General features: G+C 38.9%; 2 protein-coding genes across 8 annotated transcripts in view; one reads left to right on the forward strand and one right to left on the reverse strand.

The window, feature by feature from the left end:
• flrt1b (fibronectin leucine rich transmembrane protein 1b) overlaps positions 1-8,113 on the reverse strand; it is a 26,093-nt gene extending 17,980 nt beyond the window's left edge. For both annotated transcript variants that reach the window (XM_083560729.1, XM_083560730.1), the window contains exon 1: positions 4,656-8,113. The gene's annotated coding sequence lies outside the window, so the exon portion shown is untranslated. The remainder of the gene's footprint in view (positions 1-4,655) is intronic.
• macrod1 (mono-ADP ribosylhydrolase 1) overlaps positions 1-12,500 on the forward strand; it is a 91,520-nt gene that overhangs the window by 32,322 nt on the left and 46,698 nt on the right. The gene's annotated exons all lie outside the window — the stretch shown is intronic.

Below are 12,500 nucleotides of genomic sequence, written 5' to 3' on the forward strand. Positions count from 1 at the left end.
TGCCGCCGATTCAACATTAAGAATCAGGCGAAAAACAGCTGACGCCATCCGACTAGAGAACATACCGCAAAAACTAAAGCCGACTGACGTTCAAAACCCACCCGATGTCTGACCGCTGGATCGATGTATCCCAGGCATTTTATTCTTCATTCTTAATTTAGCCTTATATACTTTATTGATTATAAATGATGCTACTTTTAGAGAGAATGAGAATAATATTTGTAGCGAGCTTTCAACCAGCTATAGTTTAGGTTACAGGTAGGCACGGGTACCAAAACCAGCAAACACGTGTACTGGCTTGTGTTGTTCAATAAATGTTTAATTTTCCATATCACGTCTTATTACTTAACTGTAAGATTTAATGAAATGAAGGGGGAAAGAAAATTAGCATAAAAAAACGGTGTCATATATCCGCCAAAAATATGTCATATATCGGCCATTCGCTGCCCTGATTTCTAAATATCGGAATCGGCCAAAGAAAAACCCATATCGGTCAACCTCTATTATTATCACAGACATACCGCTGGCTGCATCTTTCATAAATACCTATATACGTAAATATAAATTTCATAAATACATATATATAAATTAGAATTTCAGTTTAGCAAATTAATAAAAAAATGTTCAGACTATTTTTTTGTCCGTCGCTATTTGCTATTTTTTGCTGAAATGTACTTTTCAGCATTTCAGAAAAGCGCTTTTATGGCTGCATGCAATTTATCTCTAAATATATAAAATGCTCATTCATAATTCTTAGAATTCTTTGTTTTTTACCTTACAGCATTTACATCAACAGAAACACTTTATAAAACCTGAAGCCTGTTTACTAAATATACAAAGGTCTGTTAAAGTTACACTTGTCCAGCCTTTCTAAACAAAGTCAAGCCTTAAGAATACTTTGTGTGAAAAAAACAAATGTTCAAGGCCCTGACCACGAGCTGATTTGTATAGACTGTCCCATTTTTGCATGTGTTGAAGCCTTAAAGAAATCTCCCAAGCAGAGATGGATTTCAGGCAACTTTCACTTTTCCACAGCCATTGAAACATAGTGAGGCAGTTCATAGGATAGCGTCTGGGATATTCCGTCATCCGAACAGCAGTATTGTAAGAAATTCTTTGAGCTGCGGTTTAGTGCCATACGGCTGCTCTTTAGTTCCTGTGCTCATGAACAACACAGCTTTTCTGTTCACTGTCCAGCACAAATGGCGTTCAGTCCAAAATCTGTGCATGACAGAAGAATGCTTGATTTGACTGAAATAAATCACTGGGTGACAATGAATAAAATGGCTACAGTGATTAATGGACGAGGCTGATGCACATCTCATGGTGTCTATGACAACCTTGAACTGGCAGAAGATGAGACAGATCCACTCATTGTTGTGTTGGAGTGGAGTCTTCTCTAGAGAGGCCTTTGTGTGTGTGCGTGTGTGTGTTTGTGTGTGCTTTTATACAGTTGTAATAGACAGTACTCTAACAGTTTTCCACATACTCTTCATGCAGTATTCATTAGGAGAGAAAAGTTACATTTTAGAGCTAGGATGATACTTTACATTTCGTGATACTTTGAGTATCATTCAATATTGATACATAATCTTTTTTGTTCTTTCAAACTGTTAAGATCTAATATACATGGTAATTCACTTAAAAAACAAAACAAAACAAAAAAAACTAAAATGCTATGTTTAATCATGGATTTCACATGCACAATGTTTATATGGCATATATAAATAAATATAAAAACATGTAAATACTAGACAAGCATAGAAAAAACATTTTTAGTCTAAACCTTTCCAGCTCAAAAAAAGGGCCATTTAATGTGACGTATTACCACGCACCTGATATGAGAGAAACTCCCACACATACGCTTTGCTGCTTTGCTGAATAGCTCACTGTTTGTTGTTAATGTTTTGCCACATGGCTACTTTTAACATGTGAATTACTTTAACCTGCTTTATGCTGTTGTGCTACATGCAATTCTCAGATTATTCAGGCTGTATCTGTTGCAGAATTGGATCCTAATCCCACCCCCCCCAATCCCACCCCCCCTTAATATCCTGTCCAAGCCTGAGTATCAGATTGGTGTTAAATAATTGTTCCAAAGTCATTAATATCATGACCAGGTTCTCCTTTGGTCCAGCTTTCCAGACGTGCTCAATTTTTTTTAACCCGGATTACTTTTAAAATAGAGAGTCTCGATGAAACATCTATGAAGTCCAGTTGCGTAATGACCGTATTTGCATTGTGCTGCAGCTGTGTATTTTTGCTGGCCATAAATGCTTTTGTTTAAGTGTCATCTCCAAGGCAGGCTAGCTCTTTGTGTGTGAGAAAAAGAGAAAGAGATTTCCGCTGTAATCCACACAGTATTGTGGATGCAGTATTTTTATCATGCTGCTGAGCGCAGACTGACCCGTGACGCACACATCACTCGGTCAGAATCGAGCTGTGAATTAAACACAGCTGCAGCTGCTGACCACAGAACAGATTATTAAGACCAAGACTGTAAAATCCTTGACTGAGGCCATTCAATGTCAGTGGGTCTGGTTTTTACTCTGAAGCAGTCATTTCACTCTGTAATTTTCAGTGTTATGTACAGAATAGCCATATTCTATGTATAAAGAGTTCAGAATAAAGTGAAAGGGCACAGATTGTAAATGATGGGGATATTGTTTCTAGCCTCGTGAGGAAAAATGCTTCTTAAAAAATGATGCTTTAAAAGTAAAAGAGCCAAAAGATTTCTTGTTGGTATACTATTGTTGAGGTCAGGTTTAGAGCTAGGGGTTTAAGTACAATTATTTACACATGTTTATATATGTCAAAGAAAAGTACCTTATATTGTGTTTGTGTAAGAAGGCAAGTAATAGATTTCAGGCAGTTTATCCTATCACCTTAATTACAGCTGATCTGCTGTAATTACGCTTCAAGTAATCAAGAAATCACATTTGCACAGTAAAAAGGCTTAGCAGTGTCTAATAGCAGTTAAAGTGTTTAAAGAAATCCTGATACTTTGACAAATCCTCATGTAAAAAGTCACACTTTATTACTACCGTGAGATAGTTCCTGCATAAATGAAGCTGACATTCAAGTGTGTGACCCTTCATTGAAGGCTTTTGTGCATGTGAGTGTGTGCGCGCCTGTGTGTGTGTGTGTGCGTGTGAGTGTAATGTGTTTCTTGATGGTCCAGTAGAGAGTGGTTTCATGTGGAGTAGACTGTGTTACACACTCTTCCCACTGTGCTGGCATGGCTTGGAGCTCATGCTGGCGAGTCTACAAAAACCCCACTGTTTTCTGGCTGTCACCAACAGGGCAGGAAAAAAAGAGGAAAGACGATGGAAAGCGTTGAAAGATAGCAGCGTTATCGCCATAGCACGCACACATACACACACTCACACTTCTGCAATCATCACCTGCCACCACACATTGGATCATACCCATCTGTGTGCGATCTGATGCATCTGAAAATCATCTAAAGCTCAACATGGACCTCTGGAAGTTTTCCCTTGAACTGTCTCGTCTCTTTATATTTATCACTGCACAGGTGGTCACTAGCTGCTTAACAAGCAACAACAAAAAAAAGGTAAAGACTGATGACTGGAGGAAAATGGGAGGGACCTAAATGTGTACTTGAACTCAAACCCACGTTTATTAATCGCATCATGGTATTCTCCATTATTATACCAGAGATGCACAGACATTGTAAGACTGAATTACAATTTCCCTGCAACCATTATTTTCCTCTGTATGTGGTCTCACACTCAGGGTGTGCATTTGTATATAATCTTTAACTGAACAAGCAGCTCTGTAACAGTGATCACTAAGCAAAAAGCCTGTTGTATTTGTAAGGATTAGTGACCTGTAGATACTTGAGCTTCAAACAGCCTACGGCTTCTTCCTACGAGAGATGCTCAAGCATACTACAATAAATATTAGTATAAAATTAAACCATAATACCATCAGATTTTTAAACTTTACATAATTTTGGTTTATTGTATCAATTGGTTTATTGATGGTATCCTGTAAGCAGCAAAGCTACTGAAACTGTACTTTTCCTTGTCACTAGGGTGGTACCATTCAAGGGTACCACAATCTTTTATATAAAAAAAAAAATATATATATATATATATATATATATATATATATATATATATATATATATATATATATATATTCAACTTTGCATATTTGTACCCATTTACATATATCAATCAAAGCTCTATCACATACACCTTCCCAGGTATAAGAAACTCATAAAGGGAGCACCAGAGTAAAAAAGTAAATTGTGGTGCCTTTGTTTCTGACAGTGTTAGAGCTCAGTAACAGGTTGGGAATTAAGACTCCGTCACCAAAACACACCAAACAAGTCGACTAGCAATAAAAAGTGGACACAAATTTTTGGCTAAAGATATATTTACAGCATTTATATACCGCTCAAGTATTCTGTCCGGCTCTTTTAATAGTATATTACCTAGCCTCGGTGTTTACACACGTTTTATAAGACACTATTTACTTCCCGACTGCCTCTTATTTTTCCCCATTAATATTTCAATTTTTTTTCAGGTTTCCGAGAGTAAAAAAGAACAAGCCGGTTACAATTGGTAACGTTAGACGTTTTGAAGGACGAAAGAAAAAAAAGAAATAAATGTCCAAACGCTACGTACCTGTGTCTCATTCATCCGCGTTTCTCTCGGTTCCGCTCGGTTCTGTCAGCAGTGGCCGAGCAGCGACTCCGCGGTTGTTTTTTTTTCTCCCCCGGGTTAAAAAGCCGTTAAAACGCTTGTGGCACGCGCCGGGCTGCTTGTGAGTGCCGCGCGCACAGGCTCTCGCGCTCTCTGTCATACAGAACGGCGCGCTGCTCTCCGCTCGGCTCGGCTGCGCGCGCGCGTTCGCGCGCTCCACCCCTCCAAACTCCTCAGCGGACGCTAAGCGCTGTGTGGGCCAATAGGAAACAAATAAATAAATAACGCTTATAAGATTAGACACAATGTTTTACGGATATGATTGTTAATGAAATGAGTAATAAGATTTAACCGTACAGTCTATCTTCCTGCTCAAGGGACATCTTTCTAACGAGGTTTAGTTTAGTGTGAAGTGAGGGAGTGAAGGCTTCACCTTGGCACAATGTGCAGAGGACAGGGCCACTTCATCAGGTACATCAAAATGCAACATGGTGTCAGCGTGCATGCAAGTGGGCATGTATTTTAATTTTACATGAAAGTGTGTCCATGCATTTTAAGTGCAAGTGTCAACCAAATGTCCAGGCATTCCAATGCAATTTTGCATGCATTCTACATGAAAGTGTCCATGCCATTCCACTCATAAGGTGCATTCCATGTGCGCGTCCAAGCGTTCCACATCAAGGTTTGTCCATGCAGTCCACATGAACGTGTCCAGTCTACATGAACGTGTCCAGGAATTCCAGTTGAAAATGTCCATGCACTTCATGTGAATAGTGGCAACCCATGTTCACACGCTCCAAGTGAAAGTACCCATGCACTCCACGTGTAAAGTGGAGATAAATTAGATAACTGTAAGATGCTCTAGATGAGGCCGTCTCACAAATGGCATTTATGTAAATGTAAGTAGCACAAATATTAAATATTGACCCACACTCTCAGAAAAAAAAAAATCTTTGTACTTTTAATATCATTTAAAATATGTTGTGCCTTAAAAGCACAACATGAATAAGTAAAGGTACACTAACCTAGGTAAGAGGAAAGCTAAAGGGAAACATCCCAGTGACCAGGAAGGGTAGAGTTTAGAAGAAGCAGTTCATAGAACAGCCTGAAAAATAAATCACAACATGGATTTTGTTTGCATTCGAATTAAGAAGTTTTGCGACTCAATTCCTCCATACAACAATTTTAGATCTTTGGCCCATGTCCTCTCGGCTAGCTCTTAATTAAATGCTAGACATTTTTTTGACACCATGCATATATTTTTTTTATTTAAAAAATATACTTACATTAGCATGCACTGTGCACAAGTTGAAGAAAATACAGGCAGACAGATATTGAACCTGTGACTCAGAAGGTGCTGGGTCATTTTGCAGGCTAAGGGAGGCATCTGCCATCCTTGAAATAAAACTGGTCACAATGGCAACCATGTCTGGTTCTAAATCATTCCCTTTCGAGGTCTATTGCTCCTTTAGCATCATACCTAGCTCATATTGATCTAAACCTTTGAGCATGTTGTTTTAAAGTAGCAGTGGTGGAGGTGTTTGGTATATAGAGGAATTTAAACCTTTGAATATACGAAACTACGCCGAACATCTGGATCTAATACAGATGTTAAAATGCACATAAGGGGGTCTGGTGGTGTCCACCCAGAATGACATGCGGTAGTATATTAAATCATGTGACAAGCTAAATTACATCTGGTGTGTAACAGCATATATTTGTCTCTCAGGTCTAACACATCTGCAATATATTTGTCTCAGTGGTAATAATCAGCTGTAGCTGTCAAAAGCACAATTAATACTGGGGCAGAAATGTTTGCAGTAGAGTGTTTATTTAACGCAGCTCATCTTATATTAGCCTATGGTTTCAACTGCCATGCCTGTGGTGTAGCCAATCCAGATGTTGCCGTTGCCCAGATGAATGAATGAGCTGTGTGAAACTATCCAAGAACGAGAGTCAAGTGTTCGCGAATGCATATGTACTAAGAGGGAGGAAGTGACTATTAGGCCAGTATGTGTGTGTAAGCCAAAGTGTTGGCAGGGTTCTGGAGTGTCAGACACTAAGGACATCTGTTACTATCCCCTAGCACACTGTATCTCACTCACTCACTGTGATTCACCCACTCACCCCTGTGAAATGCTATTTTAGAAACACACACACTTTCATGCCATGCACACATTCACTCCCCTAGTAGTCTGCAGCATCGTTTTTTCCGTTCAAATACGTGACTCATTTAAGCAGACGTGATTTTTCAGAAACATGCACGAGTTCCTTTAGCATACACTATTTTTGTTAATAACACGTATGTTTTGCAGTAAAATAAAAAAAAATCATAAACATACACACTCTCATATCTCCTAATATACTGTACATATTTTTTTTCTTTTTTTTTAAACATATAGTTTATATTTGCATATACTGTGATTTACACAAACGTATCTATTTTAACATGCAAATGAATTCCATTAACTCGCAGTCTTCATTTACATTAAAAAAAATATATACAATTAGTGTATATATAAATAACATCATCATGTGCAAGATATACATGTAATTTACATCAACATAACTTGATTTCCATACACAAACATCATTCCCATGATCACACGAAATGCTTGACATGAAGTGACACTTGGGCATTTGTGCTGTAAGCAAAGTGTATTTCTAGTAATTCCAAAGACGCATCTGATGAGCATAAGTATAGACTAAAAGAGAGAGATGCAAGCGAAAGATACTGTAGAGACGGCAAACCTTTAGCAAAAACCTGCCAGCAGCAATTGTTTTTCTGATTCCACAACAACCTCATAAATTCAGCGAACATGCCCGTCCCACCACTGCTACTCTTTGAGCATGCTCGGCACATCTGCTTGTTAAGCACGAGCAATTTAGAGACACTGTTTACCATGTGTGTGAGAAGGCACAGCCGCGTTGACATTTTTTTTTTTTTTTAACGCATGTTTCACATAAACCATAATGAGTTTTATATTGTGGGCACAGGTACAAGAAGCAGCAAGAACACTGCATTCCAGGCCACTTATTTTGAGCTCCAGCCAATGAGAGAATGAGTAACAGGAATGAGAGTTGGTACAAGGTGGGAAAAAGCCAAAATAACTCATGCAGAAGCTGTGCTCAGGTGGACCCAAAAGATGAAAAAGAGACTGGTAAAATTAGGCAAGAGTGTGATTGCTTATATAACAAGAAGCCAGAAGTCCCTATCTTCTCTCATCTATATTTTTTTATTAATTTTTTTATTCACATGAGTGAAGAAGCATTTGCAAAATAGCTTATTATTGTCTTTGATCTGGATTTTGGGTTTATGTCTTGTCTTGGCTCTGTGTGTGAAGTCCTGTTAATCCCTGATTAAATGACACCTTGAGTATCTAAAACTACAAACAAACTTGATCAAATCCACCAAAAAACAAACAAACAAAAAAAACAAAAACAAGCTGAATTATTAACTGTGAACACTGTGTGTTTTAATGAGCAACCCAAAACACTGAAAGTCCACATGCAAGTGGAATATAGCGCTGGGGAAATTTTTACTTTCCAACTTCAAAGTGTAAAATACAGGGTGGAGGCGATGTAAATTGATTCGTTTAGCACAGAGTGTGATATTGCTAAAACGTGAAAATCACATTCTAGGTCTTTGAAAGTAATGCAATTAACCGTCCATAGTACAATATAAGGCCTTTAGCACAGCACCCTGGCTGAGAAAACTGACACCTCAGGGTTCTCTGATAAAAGCCCTGAATGCTCTTTAAGATCCGTCATGGCAGCAGCTCATTCCACATTAACACACCTTCACCACAGCACCCTCACATTCTCCATTCTCTCTGTTCCTGTTCTCTTTCCACCACAGCTTCAAACCACGCTCCATCATGTCATCATCTTATGGATGGCGTTCTCGTTCTCTCTGCTCTTTTCTACCTGTGTCACTCAGTCGCTTTTGATGTGAGCGCTTCCTGCCTTTTGCTCTTTTCGTTTCTCCCTTCTTTTAAAACCACACTTGCTGTCCATCAATTGTTCGTGTGTGTGTGTGTGGGGGGGGTGTGTTTTAAATGGGCTTGTTTTTCTATCTTCGTGAGGAAGTATTGCACTTATACATTGCATTTTACATTTATATTCAACATTTATATAAAAAAAAAATAATTTGAGCCAGAGTTTAACTGAGGTTACCAGAACTTATAGGTATAGGCATCCATTACCAGCACTAATAGTTTGTTAATGGAAGGTCCTTGTGAGGACAGAAAGACACACCTGTGTGTTCTACCTGAAATGATGTAGTATTAATACTGAGTGCTTTTGCTGTTTCAAAAAAAATATTTTTTGTATTCTGTCCACTCTCTCTCTCTCTCTCTCTCTCTCTCTCTCTCTCTCTCTCTCTCTCTCTCTCTCTCTCTCTCTCTCTCTCTATCTATCTATCAATCTATCTATCTATATCTATATATAATTTTTTTTCTGTCTCTATCTTTTTATCCTGCTGTCAGTCTTTCTGCATGTACTTTCTATTCTCTGTTCTGTCTTTGTTTTCATAATTGCAATCCAAATACACCCGCTTTTAGTTTTATACGATTTTTTTGCCTTTATTTGATCTGTTTTTCCACTGGGAAGCAAGAGTCAATGTTAGGGGCTTTTCTTCACTCCTAACCTCAGTATTGAAGTTAATGTACTTCCTGTCTAAGGGGGATTGTAATGGATGTGCGTAAAACATGTGCGTGCTGAACACATCTTTGTGTTCAATCTGATCATGGCGTTTCATCCCATTAGGCTGAATACGTGTGTGTGTGTGTGTGTGTGTGTGTGTGTGTGTGTGTGTGTGTGTGTGTGTGTGTGTGTGTGTGTGTGTGTGTGTGTGTGTGTGTGTTTGTTTTCCCACACATGTATGTGAAAGAGAGAGAGAGAGAGAGCTCTATGGTTGCACTGCCACCCTTCTCCTGGGTACAGCTGCACATACAGGGTTCTGGCAGATGGCAAATCTCTCTCCCTGGGGTATCAGGGACTAACCGCCTGCACTCATCTTCTTCCTCACTGTTTCCCAGCCTGTCCTTCCTCATGCATGTCTGATCCCTTTTCCTCTTCACTAGTAGTCGATTCTTTGACAGACAGCACAGAGAGGCACCACCGCTGGCAAATTATATCCCTTTCCTCTCTTCTTTCCTTTTTTCGCATTTCTCTCATGTCTCCCCATCCCTGTCCTCTTTCTCTCATTTCTCCTGTCTTTCTTTCCTTCCTTATCTCCTTTATTTTGTTCATTCCTTCCTATTTCACACTCTGTTCTTCTCCAGTTCTCTCAATCGTTCTCCCCCTTTCCCCGCTCTGTGTAATTAAATAAGTAAATAAGGTTTCAGTATAAAACCTTTGGGCTTTGATGTTGCTATGGTTACCTCTCCATCCACAGTGTTTGGTGTGTGTGTGTGTGTGTGTCTGTTGAGTGTCTCTGAATTTTGTGTTTATCTTGCTTTTTATGTTTGTTTGTGTGTTTATTTGTAGTTATGTCTCCATTCAGGTGCACAATGCTATTAAAAGTATTTAGATTTTAGTTACATGACCCGGGTTTCACAACACTGTGTATAAAAGCAATGCTGACTGCTTGGTTTATTCACCGCGTGCACGGATGTAATGAAATTCAAATGAGAGACATTTAATCAACTATCAAATTGCTCATTTGCGATGGAGCCACACAGTCTGGTCATAAAACGTTACTTCCACACAGTCCTCCCCCAGCTTCATGCACCGCCTCTCAGACAAACTCCCATCAATCTCAGCATGCATTTAGTAATGCCTGTTTACTGGTATTATACTAGTGGTCAAGAGCCTGCTAGGGTAATTTTCCCCTGATTATAGCTTTTTGTCTCTTTGGTCTGATTAAGAAACCCCTAATCTTGCCTAAGCTAGATGCTGTCCATTTCTATTTAGAGTTAAGGTCCTAGCAGACAGACGGAGTCCATGATCTTGACTATGCTGTTCTCCTCATCCACCCAGCATTTATAATTTAAGTTAAATCATTTATGATTCTAGTAAACTAGTGGCCCCACAATCATCCTAAAAAATTTTTTTTGGATTATGCTGGATGGTGTGTGATTATCTCAAGAGATGAGTGAATGTAGAAGTAGTGGTCCCAAGATTCTTTGTAAACCCACCACCACCACCAGAAAAGTTGCTTCTTTAATTTGCTTTGTAAGTGAACAGCCTCTTGTTAGAGTTTATTTTATACAAAAAAAATCTTGGTCAGTTACATACCTAGATTTCCTACAGGTTCTCTGGTTTCCACCCAGCTCCCCCAAAACATATAGGGTAGGCAGATTGGCTACTCAAATTTTCCCTGTGAAGGACTGGCATCCCTTCCAGATTATGTTCTCATTTTGTTTCCAATGTTCCCAGGATTTCCTGTACCCTGTTTAACAACATACATTCAATCCCTCTTCATCTTCAGAACAATCTGTAAGAGCCAGGAGAACACCAGGATGGGATGCTAGTCTATTGTAAGGAAAAGCCCTCACTCCCGCATGAGGCAGTTTAGCACAGTGTGTTCATCAGAGTGTTTTTGGAAGGTGGTAGGAAACCCACAGGTACAGAACATAAAACTCTACACACATAGTAACCAGATCAGGATAAAACTAGGATGCAGCAGTGAAGCAACGACATTTCCCAATGGGCAGCATGCCTCCTGCATTCAATCCAAACCTCATTTATTTTCATTAGATGAAAATGAAAAGCCTTTGCTGTATTGTATGTATACTAACATATGGCAGTTTATGCTTCAGGATGCGGTAGCTTAATTGTATAGGTTCGGTAACCAGAAGCAAATTAAAATCTCAGGAATTCCATACAGCCACTGTTGAACCCATGAGCAAAATCATTAACCCCTCAACCCCTCAGGCCTTTGCTGTGTAAGGAATGTAAATTAAGTCCAGTATTCAATTTGGTTGTATGTCTTGTATTGACAGCGTTCATCCATTCTAAATACAAAAGTGTGCAGTTTAATACTTAGTGACCCACAGGCAAAAGTACTGTATCCAGGCTCGAAGGTGCTGCTCTGTATTACTAAGCTCTCCTTTTTACCAGCTGTACACTCAGAGGAGCATGAGCCCTGCCTGAGCTTTTTCTACACCCATGGTGGCATTTACACAGAAAATGCCAACTCTGCTTCACCAAACAGTATGATGAGATTTTAGGGACATGAGCACTACATTGCTAATTTAACACCAATCAGCAAGAGAGTGTGCTTACGAGCCTGAACATATTCATAGATGCTCAAATATTCATGGCCTGCATGTAAACAAGCGAGGCAGCCATTTTATATGCCTTGCATGTAGGGACTTCCAAGTATGAAAATATATTATCGTGTACTAAATGTCCCTAAAGTTCCTCTCTTAGTACAGGTAAATGTGCTGGAATTCTTGTGTGGTAAGCACGTATAAACCGTAAGGTAAACGGCCACCTGAACAATCGCATTTACATGTGCTGGCTAAACATCACATTATAGTTTTTCTCCCTGTTTGCTGTTTGAATAACCTTCTCCCTGCTGGGAAGGCGTTTCACTCGATATTGGATTTGTGCCCATTTAGCTGAAATAGCATTTGGCCAATGATGGTGGATGAAAAGATCTTTTATAATGTCCAGTAAATTTCTGGAAACTATCTGAAAACTTTCCATGGGAACTGGATTTTAGAATAGAATTTTGGAAACCTTTAAACTAAGCAGAAATTGATGGTAATTTATATAAACTGTATAATACACAAACATTATATATATATATATATATATATATATATATATATTTGTTTGTAACTAATTTGCAAACTAATACAGAGTTTTATTGTTAGT

The sequence above is a fragment of the Silurus aristotelis genome (genome assembly GCF_946808225.1).
Source record: "Silurus aristotelis genome assembly, chromosome: 14".
NCBI lineage: Eukaryota > Metazoa > Chordata > Actinopteri > Siluriformes > Siluridae > Silurus > Silurus aristotelis.